At 39.7% G+C, this 11551-nt stretch overlaps 1 non-coding gene across 1 annotated transcript; it reads right to left on the bottom strand.

Moving 5' to 3' along the window:
• Window positions 1-11210: 11210 nt before the first annotated feature.
• TRNAE-UUC (transfer RNA glutamic acid (anticodon UUC)) lies at window positions 11211-11282 on the bottom strand. The gene has a single exon. It is a non-coding gene; the product is annotated as a tRNA-Glu (tRNA).
• Window positions 11283-11551: the final 269 nt, after the last annotated feature.

The following is an 11551-nucleotide window of genomic DNA, read 5'->3' as shown; positions in this document are numbered from 1 at the left end:
CTCAGGGGCCAAATTAAATTCTGCAAAAACCACGGGCTTGTGGTCATACAGATGGAAGTATAGAAATGATTCTCCGATCGAATGTACCTGGTCAAGCGAAGGACAACGATACTTAGGTGTGCACCTTGGCAAGACCAAAATATATATCACACGAACTGGACACAGTTGCACAACCGTTTTAAACAGGTGCTAGGTAAATGGAACAGCGTTCCTTCCATGTCTTCACTTAGAGGAAGGGTACTAACAGTTAACCAGATGGCTGCGAGTGTCTTATGGCATACACTCAAAGTACTCACACCTCCTGAAGAATTTCTCTACCACATTCAAAAGGAAATCAAACGTTTCCTCTGGAACAAAACTCACTGGACAACATACTATCAACTCTGCAAGCCACTCAGCAAGGGAGGTCAAGGCCTGATTTCCCTTGAAAACATAATTAGATCCTTCAGGATATCCTCCTCCTAAAGAGACTTCAAAGCAATCATCCAACAGAGGACTTACACTTTCCACAATCCTCCGAATGGCCAGTCCTGCACCATCTCCTCCTAAACTACCTCATTTTTACAAAGATGCTCTGCAGCGGTGGAAAAACACAGGACTTCATCACACATGATCAAAGTGTCAGCGATACTTACAGAACCGCTATTTTCGAACAGAAACATAATATGTCTCATAACTGGCCAGCCCTTTCTTTTCCCTACATGGAACTGGGTAGAAATAAGTGTCATAGGAGACCTCCTAACTCAGACCCTAAAGTGTAAAACATTCACAAGCCTACCAATAAAGAACCCAAAAACTGAAAAGCAATATCAACAGCTGCAAGCCTCCATTATAAAAGCCTATCCAGATATCGCTACACCTCAGGAAATCCGCGTTCCTTCTAGAATCTGCTCGGGGCCGACATTTCATCTTGAACAATCTGAAACCTCACTTCCAATATTTCCCTCCAATTACAAGAAAATATACCACTTCCTCATGTCAGTGTCTCCAACTTCGCCCTTCTTATATTCATCCTTAACCCTCGCATCTACAAGGCTGCATATGCCACTCAGTTTTCAGTGGGATCTGCCATATAAATCGAAGTGTGCCAAACCAGATTCCAACATACAGTGGAGACTATGGCATAACATCTTACCAACTCCTTCTAAACTCTACAAATTTCAGCTAAGAGAAACGGATCTGTGTCTATTCTGTGACGTTTCAGTTACCTTGGAACACACATATCTAACATGTCCCGCAAACAAAGTGATAATCACCTATGCCCTGAACATGCAATTTCATCTTCATCTGCGCTAAGGCCGTCATCTACAGCTTCTACCTAAACAGACAAGAAATAACCAGCACCCATCTCTCTCACAGAAACTGCACAAACCCTCATCTATATCCTCCGTCGGAAACTAAAAAACAGGCTTTTATTGGAACTTGAGTACTTCAAAGAAACAAGAACTGTCGCGAAATTCATAAAGTAGTGGAATCCAACTGGTACTCTCTTCTGGATTGACTACGACAATACGCTTCATCTGAAAGATAACTCAGACTGAAACTGAACTGTAAATTTTGAGTTCATTTATTGCATTGTCTATTGTATACCTTCTCTATTATACCTTATATATATATATATATATATATATATATTTGTTGTTGTTGTTGTTATGTACCTTCGAGTCGTTTTCGCCTTCTGGTGATTCTATGAACATACATTCTCCATTCAGATCTGTCCCTGATCATGTCTTTCAGAATATCCAATCGCATTCCAGTTGCTTCTTTAACCCCATCCACCCATCTAATTCTTGGTCTTTCTCTCTTCCTGCTTCCATCAACTTTAGTATGCATCATCATCTTCTCCAGACTATTGTTTGCTCGTATAATATGTCCGAAGTATGACTATGTTTGCTTGATTATCATAGCTTCCAGGAGCAATCTGACTTTATTCTGTCCATCACTGATTTATTAGTTTGCTTTGAAGTCCATGGTATTCTTAGTAAGCGTCTCCAAACCGATAATTCAAATGCTTCCATCTTTCTTCTTTCACTCTTTCTCAGGGTTCAACTTTCACATCCATACAGTACCACAGGGAATACCATTGCTTTCACGATTCTGATTTTTGTTGCGAGGTTAATATCGTTATCTTTAAATATCTTGCTTAAATTTGTCATTGCTTTCTTTCCGAGTAATACTCTTCTAACTTCTTCAGTACAATAACCATCTTCATCAATTCGGGATCCTAGAAGCACAAAATTGTTAACTGCTTCCATTTTCTCCCCATCTACTTCAAAATCATTAAGTTCACATGTTGCCATAACGTTTGTCCTTTTGAGGGTAAGTTTAAGACCATATTTAGCACTTTCTTCTTCTTCTTTAACTTTCATAATAAGTTTCTCCAAATCTTCTTTCCATTCTGCTAGCAAGGTGGTATCAAATTATTAATATCCAATCGCATTATTAATATCCAATCTTTCTTCCACCAATTTTGATTACAATTGAAGACTGCTCCAGCCATGCCATTCTTAAAATGTATTCGCTGTACAAGTTAAACAGGTACGGAGATAAAATACATCCTTGTTGCACTCCTTTACCTATAGTGAAGTATTCAGTTTCTCCAAGATCTTTTCGGATAGTAGCTTCTGAATAAAGATTCCTCAGAAGGATAATGAAATTCTCTGGTACTCCCATTGTTCTTAACACATTACACAGTTTCACATGATCTACAGAGTCAAAAGCCTTGCTATAGTCAAGAAAACAAAGGTAGACATTCTTTTGATATTCCTGTTCTCTTTCTATTATCCATCTCACATTGGCGATTTGATCACTTGTTCCTCTGCCTTTACGAGATCCTGCCTGTTCATCTGGCATTTCTCTCTTCATGAATGGTTCCAGTCTTTTCTGAATGATTTTAAATAAGACTTTAATTGCATGAGAAATTACTGCTATAGTTCTGTAATTTTCGCTCTCTCTTGCATCGGATTCTTCAATAAAGCTATATAAACTGATTTTTTTCATTCCCTAGGCCATGTTGTTGTGATCCAAATTTGCTGATATAGAGCTGTTAAAATTTTAACTGCCTCTTCTCCCAGGGTTTTGAGCAGCACAATAGGTATTCCATCTCCTCCTGGTGCTTCCTTACTGGATAGCTGTCGCAGTGCCAACCTCACTTCACTCTCCAGTGGTACTGGCTCCTTTGGAGTCTTTTTTTTTAATCCTTTCTGTAAAGGGCTTCTGTATACTCTTTTCATCTTTCTTTGATGTCTGCATCTTCTGTAAAATATACTTTGTGTTTACTTTTCAATATCGTCACCTTGACAATAAACTTTCCTGTTAGTTCTCTGATCTTTGTAAAATTCTCTTGTATTTTCCTTTCTTGTTTTGGTCTTCTATTTGTTGGCATTCCTGGTTAAAGTATTTTCCCTTGTCTCTTCTGTCTTGTCGTTGAAACTCTGCATTGAAATGCCGCACTTCCTGCAAATTTCCTGTGGCCTTCATTTTCCTCCTTCCCTGAGCAGTTTGGATGGCATCTTCTGACAGCCATTTTAAACTTCTTTTCTTCTTAGGAACTGTTGGAATATTCTTCTTCGCTTCTGTTTTAATTATATTTTTAATCTCTTCCCACGGTTCATCTGATTCTCTTTCACACAAATTGAATGTGTTGAATCTGTTCTGTATACTAATATTGTATTGAGCTGATATGTTTCCAAGATCATATCTGATTGGCATTTGTGTTGTTTTCAGTTTCTAATTTCACATGTATCGTAGCCACTAATAACTCATGGTCTGTTCCACAGTCTGCACCTGGAAAAGTCTTGACAGTTGCACTTCTCCATCTTCTTTGTCCACGGATATAATCAATTTGATTTCTGTATTGTCCATCAGGTGATATCCATGTGTATAATCTTCTTTTGTGCTGATTAAAGCAGGTATTAGCAACAAATAAAGAATTCTCTGCACAAAACTCAAATAGTCTCTTCCCTGCTGGCGTTACGAATACCTAAACCAAAACGACCTGTTATTCCTGGTTCCTCAGTCTCTCCCTCTTTTGCATTCCAATCTCCGATAAGTAGCCATAAATCTCGCTTTGGTGTTGCATCTATCACTTGTAACTTGCAATTAAATTCTTCAATGTCTTCTTCTGGTGCCCCTGTAGTGAGTGCATAAACCTGAATGATGGTCATATTCATTGGATGTCCACTCACTCTGAGAGAAGTGATTCTGTCACTCACCGGATTATAACCTAATACATACTTAGCCATCTTTTTCCTGAGTAAGAAACATACTTCATTTTTACGACTTGTCTCATTGTTCTGAGTAATACACCATATTACTCAGAACAATGACCTGGAAAAGTCATTGTTCTGAATAATAAATTCCCTGACTGAAAATGGCCCATTCCTGTACATCTAAGTTAGTTCACTTATTCCTAATATATCCTGCGTCTTGCACTCCATTTCCATCTTTATTATTTCCAGCTTACCTTGGTTCATACTTATAACACTCCAAGTTCCAATCCTGTATTTCTTGTGAAACAAGAAGCTTCCCTTTTCCAAACAGCAACATCTGTGACCAGGCTTCCTTCCGGGCTAGACCTGGGCACATCATAAAAACTAGTTCTACTTGCAGAAGCCCTTTGTTCTTCCTCAGTTGCATGTTGGATGCCTTCAGGCCTCGGGGAAGGGGTCTTACCATCCAATACAATATCGTACTTTCTCATTTTTGGCATGTTCATAGAATGTTCTTGGCAAGGTACAGAGGTGGTTTGCCTTCCTCTGGAATATTTTTCGACTTTCCAGTCTAGATCCGCACTGTTCTGTGAAAGCGGGGGCACCTCTGGAAGGATGTGACTCTTCGCCACGCAGTATGGTCTTGGTAAATAAGAGGCTAAGTCTCTGTATTAGAGATGTATTGCGCATATCTTTACCCTGGAATAATTCCCAGTAAAGAAATTATCCGTTATCCCCATATATCTCTATATATCCCCTATCTATCTATTACCCCCCTTCAGATGAAGTGTATTGACGCTTCATCTGATCAATACACTTCATCTTAGTAATAACTAAGAGTTAACTAATATGTTAAGTTATGTATTAATATTGTGATTAATACATAACTTAACAGCAATAGACATATATTTAAGAGCAATAGAAATATACTGATAATTCCTGTAACTGAACATATCCATTGAATATTACTCTATTGTTTACTCGGTACAAGTCCCACCTTTCGCACAAGCTATTTAGGTTCGATCCTTATCCTGACAAGAAGCACAAACACCCCGCTTAATGATTTTTCCATTTATACTGCTTTCGTTATTATTTGTTTTTAAATTATTTATTTTTATTATTTATATATTAAAAAAAACTTTTTATCATTCTTTTTTTGCAGCAGACTTTTATAACGTTCTCGAAGCAGGTCTTAGCTTTCACCCATCACTTTTACGTGATGACACATGCCCAGTATGGAATTAATAACTCTTGACATAAGTTCATAGAAACTCAGATGTTCGTGGAGTGTTACATGCTCGTAAACTTCCCATAATCCACATATCACTGCAGAACGTAATGATCTTCCAACATCATAAATTACGTCGGTGACCATGAATCACATTTCGTATCTTTGAAAAGGCATTTACAATACAAAATGTAAAATGATTTTTACAGCGCTTCCTCTAATGAATACTCCTGTGTAGTACATAGAGACTTAACGTGATCGAATTTTAATATTTTTATAATATTATAATCTTCGCATTTTCTTCTTTCTTCTTTGCTACTTTCTTTTCCAAAGATGTTTCGATCAGTATAACCCATTTTCGCTCATATCAATCCTAGCCTCTCCCTATCTCTCCTCAACTGATGACAGTTATCACATGTTATGTCTTTATTTATGTATGTTTGCATTCTTTATGGGAGAAAAATATAAGTTTCCAAGAACAAATACTCCTATCTCTGTATGACACCCAGGTAACCGTTAGTTAAAAACAATTCCTCATGTGGAGGTTCCTCTCATTTGACGAGATCCAAACGGAGGCCTTTTTTGAAATAAAGAACTCATTCCACATCAAGAATGTTATCGAAGGAACCTAAATCGATTAGACAGCTTGTCTACTTGTTTTTGTTCAGATAGTAAACACAAGAAGAGTATAATTTCAAAAATACTAATTAGGAGTAAGAAAGAAGACTGAGAATAAATAGTGAAAACAGATTCCTGCTCTGGTTCTGGACATCTTTTTAAAAAGAGTGGGAGAATTAAATAAATCGGATTAACAGCGACAGCAACGTAGTAAGAAGTAGAGCCCAGAGAAAAGAAAAGATCGTTAATGAAGCTCATTTTTTGTTGTTTTTTTTCTGTTGAATACAATCTACGATTTTTAAGAAGTTTCAGAAATATTTTCTTGAACCTGGGCGAAGAACTAACAGACCATGAACGTTTGCAGTGTGCGATATCTATGAGTATGTGCGTGCAAAAAGAAACTCTAAAAGACTCATCAAAATTTTCATTCCGAATATTTTCATTCTCAAAAAGCTTGTTCGAGAACGCCAAAAATTGCAGCCAGCCACATCACTACGTGGACTCGATATTCCATTTCCGGTGGCTCTATTGTGTGAATAGCAAATAAAAGTAGATGTGAGGGAGATATAAATTGATTGATTTATTGCTACTACATTTTTATATTTTATATTTAGTGCATGCATATGCTACATGAAATTTGGGAAATTTAAAATTGTTTGGTCATTTCTGCTTTGGTTTGAATCGGACAACTTTTATTTATCTGAAGTATGCAAATCTTCTTCTTCTTCTTCTTCTTCTGCAGCTTCTCCCACTTAAGTGGGGTCACTGTTTGTTATGAGTCTCCTCCACACCTTCCTGTCTTGGGCTGTCACCACATCCAAGTTCTTCATCTTCAAGTCCTCTTCTACCAGCTCCCTCCATCTCTTCTTTGGCCGCCCACGCTTCCGCCTTCCTTGCACATCCATCTGCATGACCCTTCTTCCCACATATTCGTCCTCCCTCCTCATCACATGACCAAACCATCTCAACCTTGCCTCCTGTATTTTCGCTCCTAAGTTCGTAATTTTCACTGTTCCCCTGACATAGTCATTTCTCAGATGATCCTTTCTGGTCACACCGCACATCCACCTAAGCCTTCTCATCTCTGCTACTTCCATCCTGCTAATGTTATTTTTCCTCAGGGACACAGTTTCTATAGCATATGTCATAGCTGGCCTCACTACTGTCCTATAAATTTTGCCTTTCAGATTGATCGGCACCCTCTTATCACATAACACTCCAGCCATCTCCCTCCAGTTCCTCCAACCTGCTTGTATCCTGCATCCCACTTCCTTCTCACCTCCTCCATCTTCTTCCACTGTCGAACCTAAGTATCTAAAGTCTCTCACCTTCCTGATGACATTTCATTCCAGCTCCAGGTCTGTCTCCTGGCCACCTCCCACTGCGCAACACATATACTCTGTCTTACTTCTGCTCAGTCTCATACCTCTCTCTTCCAGTACTTTTCTCCATCTTTCCAGTTTAGTTTCCGCTTCTTCTCTTGAATCTACACACAGCAAGATGTCATCTGCATACAACATTGTCCAAGGTGCATCTTCTCTCACCTCCTCTGTTACCACCTCCATCACAATATTAAACAGAAACGGACTTAATGCTGACCCTTGATGCAAGCCGACTGTTACTTGAAAACTTTCTGTCTGTCCCAAACAGGTCCGAACACTTGTCTTCACATTTCTGTACATTTCCTGCACCAACCTGACATATTTCTCCGGCACCTTCTTCTCCCTCAGACACCTCCAGACTTCTTGCCTTGGCACTCTATCGTATCCTTTCTCCAGATCAATAAATACCAGATGTAGCTCCCTTTGTTTCTCTCGATATTTTTCCATCATCTGTCGTAACCCAAAGATAGCATCTGTTGTTGATCTACCAGTCATGAAGCCAAATTGTTCCTTTGCAATCTCCACCTCCTCCCTCAATCTACCATCAAGAACCCTTTCTAGGATCTTCATTGTGTGGGACATCAACTTTATTCCTCTGTAATTTTTACAGTCTTGTGTATCCCCTTTACCCTTGTAGATGGGAACAAGAGTACTCGCCCTCCATTCCTCGGGTATATTTTCCTGTTGGCAAACTTTCATGAACAGGTCCCACAGCAGGTCAATTCCCTCTTCCCCCAGTGCCTTCCATGCCTCCACTGGAATTCTGTCGGGGCCCACCGCTTTTCCATTCCTCATCCTCTTCATGGCCTCCGTCACTTACATTCTACTGATGTTCTGCACCATCCCCTCAGAAGGCTGCCCATCTCCTCTGTGAGTCCTTGCATTTTCCTCATTCAGAAGTCCCTCAAAGTATATTTTCCATCTGTTTCTTATGTCCACATCCCTCCATAATACTCTTCCTTCAGCATCTTTGATCTGCCTCACATGTAAGATGTCCTTAGCTGCTTTATTTCTAGATTTCGCTAGTTGGTAAATTTTTCTCTGTCCTTCCTTTGTTTCTAATTGATCATACAGATCTTGATATGCCATGGCCTTCGCCTGTGCCACAACTCTCTTGGCTTCTTGCTTTCTCTCTTTGTACACCTCTCTGTCCTCTTCCACTCTTGACTCATCCCACTTCTGCTTTGCCTTCCTCTTAGCTGTCACTGCCACTTGTACATCATTATTCCACCACCAAACCTCCTTCTGCTCTCTAATCTTTCCAGATGTCTCACCAAGTACCTCGATTGCACAGCTCAGGATTACTTTTGAATTATGTTTTCACCAATCTTGTACACTTTCCAGTCCATACGAAATCCTCTCTAACACTCTCTCCCTGAAACGATTCCTCACACTCTCTTCTTTTAAGCGAAACCACTTAATTGTCTTCATCCCATGGCAACCAGAAGTTCTTATCTTCGATCTTAATTTAAAGTCTGCGCACAGCAGTCGGTGTTGTTGTGCTACTTGATCTGTTGGAATTACCTTACAATTTGTCACAACCTTAAGATGTTTTCTTCTAGTCAAAATGTAGTCAATTTGTGAGCTGTTGTTACCACTTCTAAATGTTATCAAATGTTCTTCCCTCTTGAAGAAAAACGAGTTCACAATTGCCAGATCAAACGCTACTGCAAAGTCCACAACCCTCTCTCCTTCCTGGTTCATCATTCCCACTCCGTGGCCACCATGCACCCTTTCACAGTCTCTATTCTGTCTTCCTATGTGCCCGTTCAAGTCTCCTCCGACAATCACCATCTCATTTTCTTCCAATTCCCTCATTTCTTCATCTAACACGTTCCAGAACTCATCTTTTTCCTCTGCTGTACAACCAACTTGCGGGGCATATACACATAATACGACCACCCGCTCTTCTCCAAGACCCAATTTCATTCGCATAATCCTGTCGTTCCTTCTACCCACGTCCAGTACTTCACCCTTCATTCTGCCACACACCACAATTCCTACGCCATTTCTTCCCTCGTTATTCGCTCCAGAGTAGAACAATTTATATCCATCTCCCAGTTCCTTTGCCTTTCCCCCTTTCCACCTTGTCTCTCCTGCACACATAAAATGTCCAACTTCCTCTTCTTCATCATGTCTGCCACCTCTCTTCCCCTTCCAGTCATGCTTGCAACATTCAGTGTTCCCACTCGCAACATCCTCTCCACCTGCTGGGCTCGCTTCTTTAACCGCACCAGCCCTTGATGCGGTAGCCCTCGTCCACTTCTCACAGCTGTAGGGCGATGTGGCTGCGCGTCGCTTAAGGGGTACGCCCTAGCCCTTATATCATTTTCTCTTCGACTCATAATCATAGTTTGAGTTGGCACTGAAGTTTTACGACCGGATGCCCTTCCTGACATCAACCCTCGCATTTATCCGGGCTTGGGACCGGCACCTATTGAGGCTAGCTCGCCTCCTTCGGTGGCTGCATAAGACGAAATGACTTAGCAAGATAGGAAAGACTCACCCCTAGCCCTCGAATACCCTAATAGCATCAGGAGGAAGGAGCAAGGAGAGGAGAAAGAAGCAAAGAAAGAAGAGGTATGCAAATAAATCTGAAGTATGCAAATAAATCCTACAAATTAGAAAAAATCTAAATAGCTTGAATTATCACAAAACATCACTAAAAAACTCATGATAGAACGCTTATAATCCAAAATATGTTTGTGCGTGTCGAGAGATTGAGTGAATATTCTTGGGGGTCTTCCATACGATGGAACATTCAAGTGATCTAAAGTCTCATGATTGTAGATATTATGGTTTTTATTCAATAAAAATTCTTTAAGATGCAGTTTCGGAGTTTTTTTTTTTTTTAATTTTTTTGATCGTCAAAAATTACTTTATCGATATGTTCACATTGGATCATAGCATTTTGCATCAAACATTCCGCACGCTCTTACTAATATGGTTGAAAGAGAAACCTTAAGAAATGTTTTCATCGCCTTCAGAATAAATTATTATTATTATTATTATCATTACATGACACTTCCAGGGAGTCCTAAGACTCATCGAGGAAGGGCAACTACTCTACAACTTTCTGTCCACCAACGCAGCTACCGTCATCATCATCTACAGCAGCGCCACCTACCACCACCCACCACCACCACCACCACCACTAGAGTTTCACAGACAATCACAAACATCCATGTCCATGGAGGGATTCAAATCCACAGTTTTTTGGCTGGAGAGCGGATACGCTAACCACTCGGCCAACCAGGCCGGCAAATAATAGGTACAACCTCCAACCTGGTCCAAACTCCTATCGAAAAGAGGGGGGGGAAATACAAAACTAGTATGGTATTAAGATTTGAAATCGGCTTTGGATGGCATATCATTGATAAAAGCACACAGCAACATCTGGGCAAGCAGGTGAGTATAATACAGTGAGGTTGCAGATTGGCATAGGAAGAAAAAAAAAGGAGGAGGGAAGGAAGTGCTTTGGATTCCCATTTCTCATCAGTGACCATGTTCACATTCTGAAGTGTGAGTTTCAATGTTTCTCTTCCCTATTATTTAAGGAATTACAATTCCTAATTACAGCTCTCATGATATTTATTATTTTTGCTGAATGGTTTGCCACATGTGAGTGATTCAACTAATGAAAACATTGTATCTACTGTACGTTTATTATTACTATGACTACAGCAAAGAAACATTTTACTCTTAGAAATATGAAGTTATACGAAGACAATAATATGATAAAATTAAAGGCCAAAAACAAAATTAAAAAACTTCCCACGCCGGGAATCGAACCCGGGCCGCCTGCGTGAAAGGCAGGAATCCTAACCACTAGACCACATGGGACTGTATATATTGCTATCTCCTTATATTAAAAGTGAACTTGCTAACCTTCAGATTTCCTATCACTAATCACGTCTCTTGCAGCTGTTGCGAAACTGTCCTTGTACATGCATGACGTAAGAGGTAAAAGCGGAACTCTTTCATATTATTGGGCAATAAGCAGCAGTCAGTAAAGACAAGTGTTTACTGTATTATGGTTTTTGCGATCATTATAAAATTAATAAATATAGCTATAACGATATATAAAGATATGAATAACGGATATAATTATT

Source organism: Typopeltis vanoorti, chromosome 1 (assembly GCF_054136105.1).
Source record: "Typopeltis vanoorti isolate ZY-2024b chromosome 1, IOZ_Tvanoo_1.0, whole genome shotgun sequence".
Classification (NCBI taxonomy): Eukaryota; Metazoa; Arthropoda; class Arachnida; order Uropygi; family Thelyphonidae; genus Typopeltis; species Typopeltis vanoorti.
Note: the sequence above shows the minus strand (reverse complement) of the source record. Positions and strands in the feature narration are given on the sequence as shown.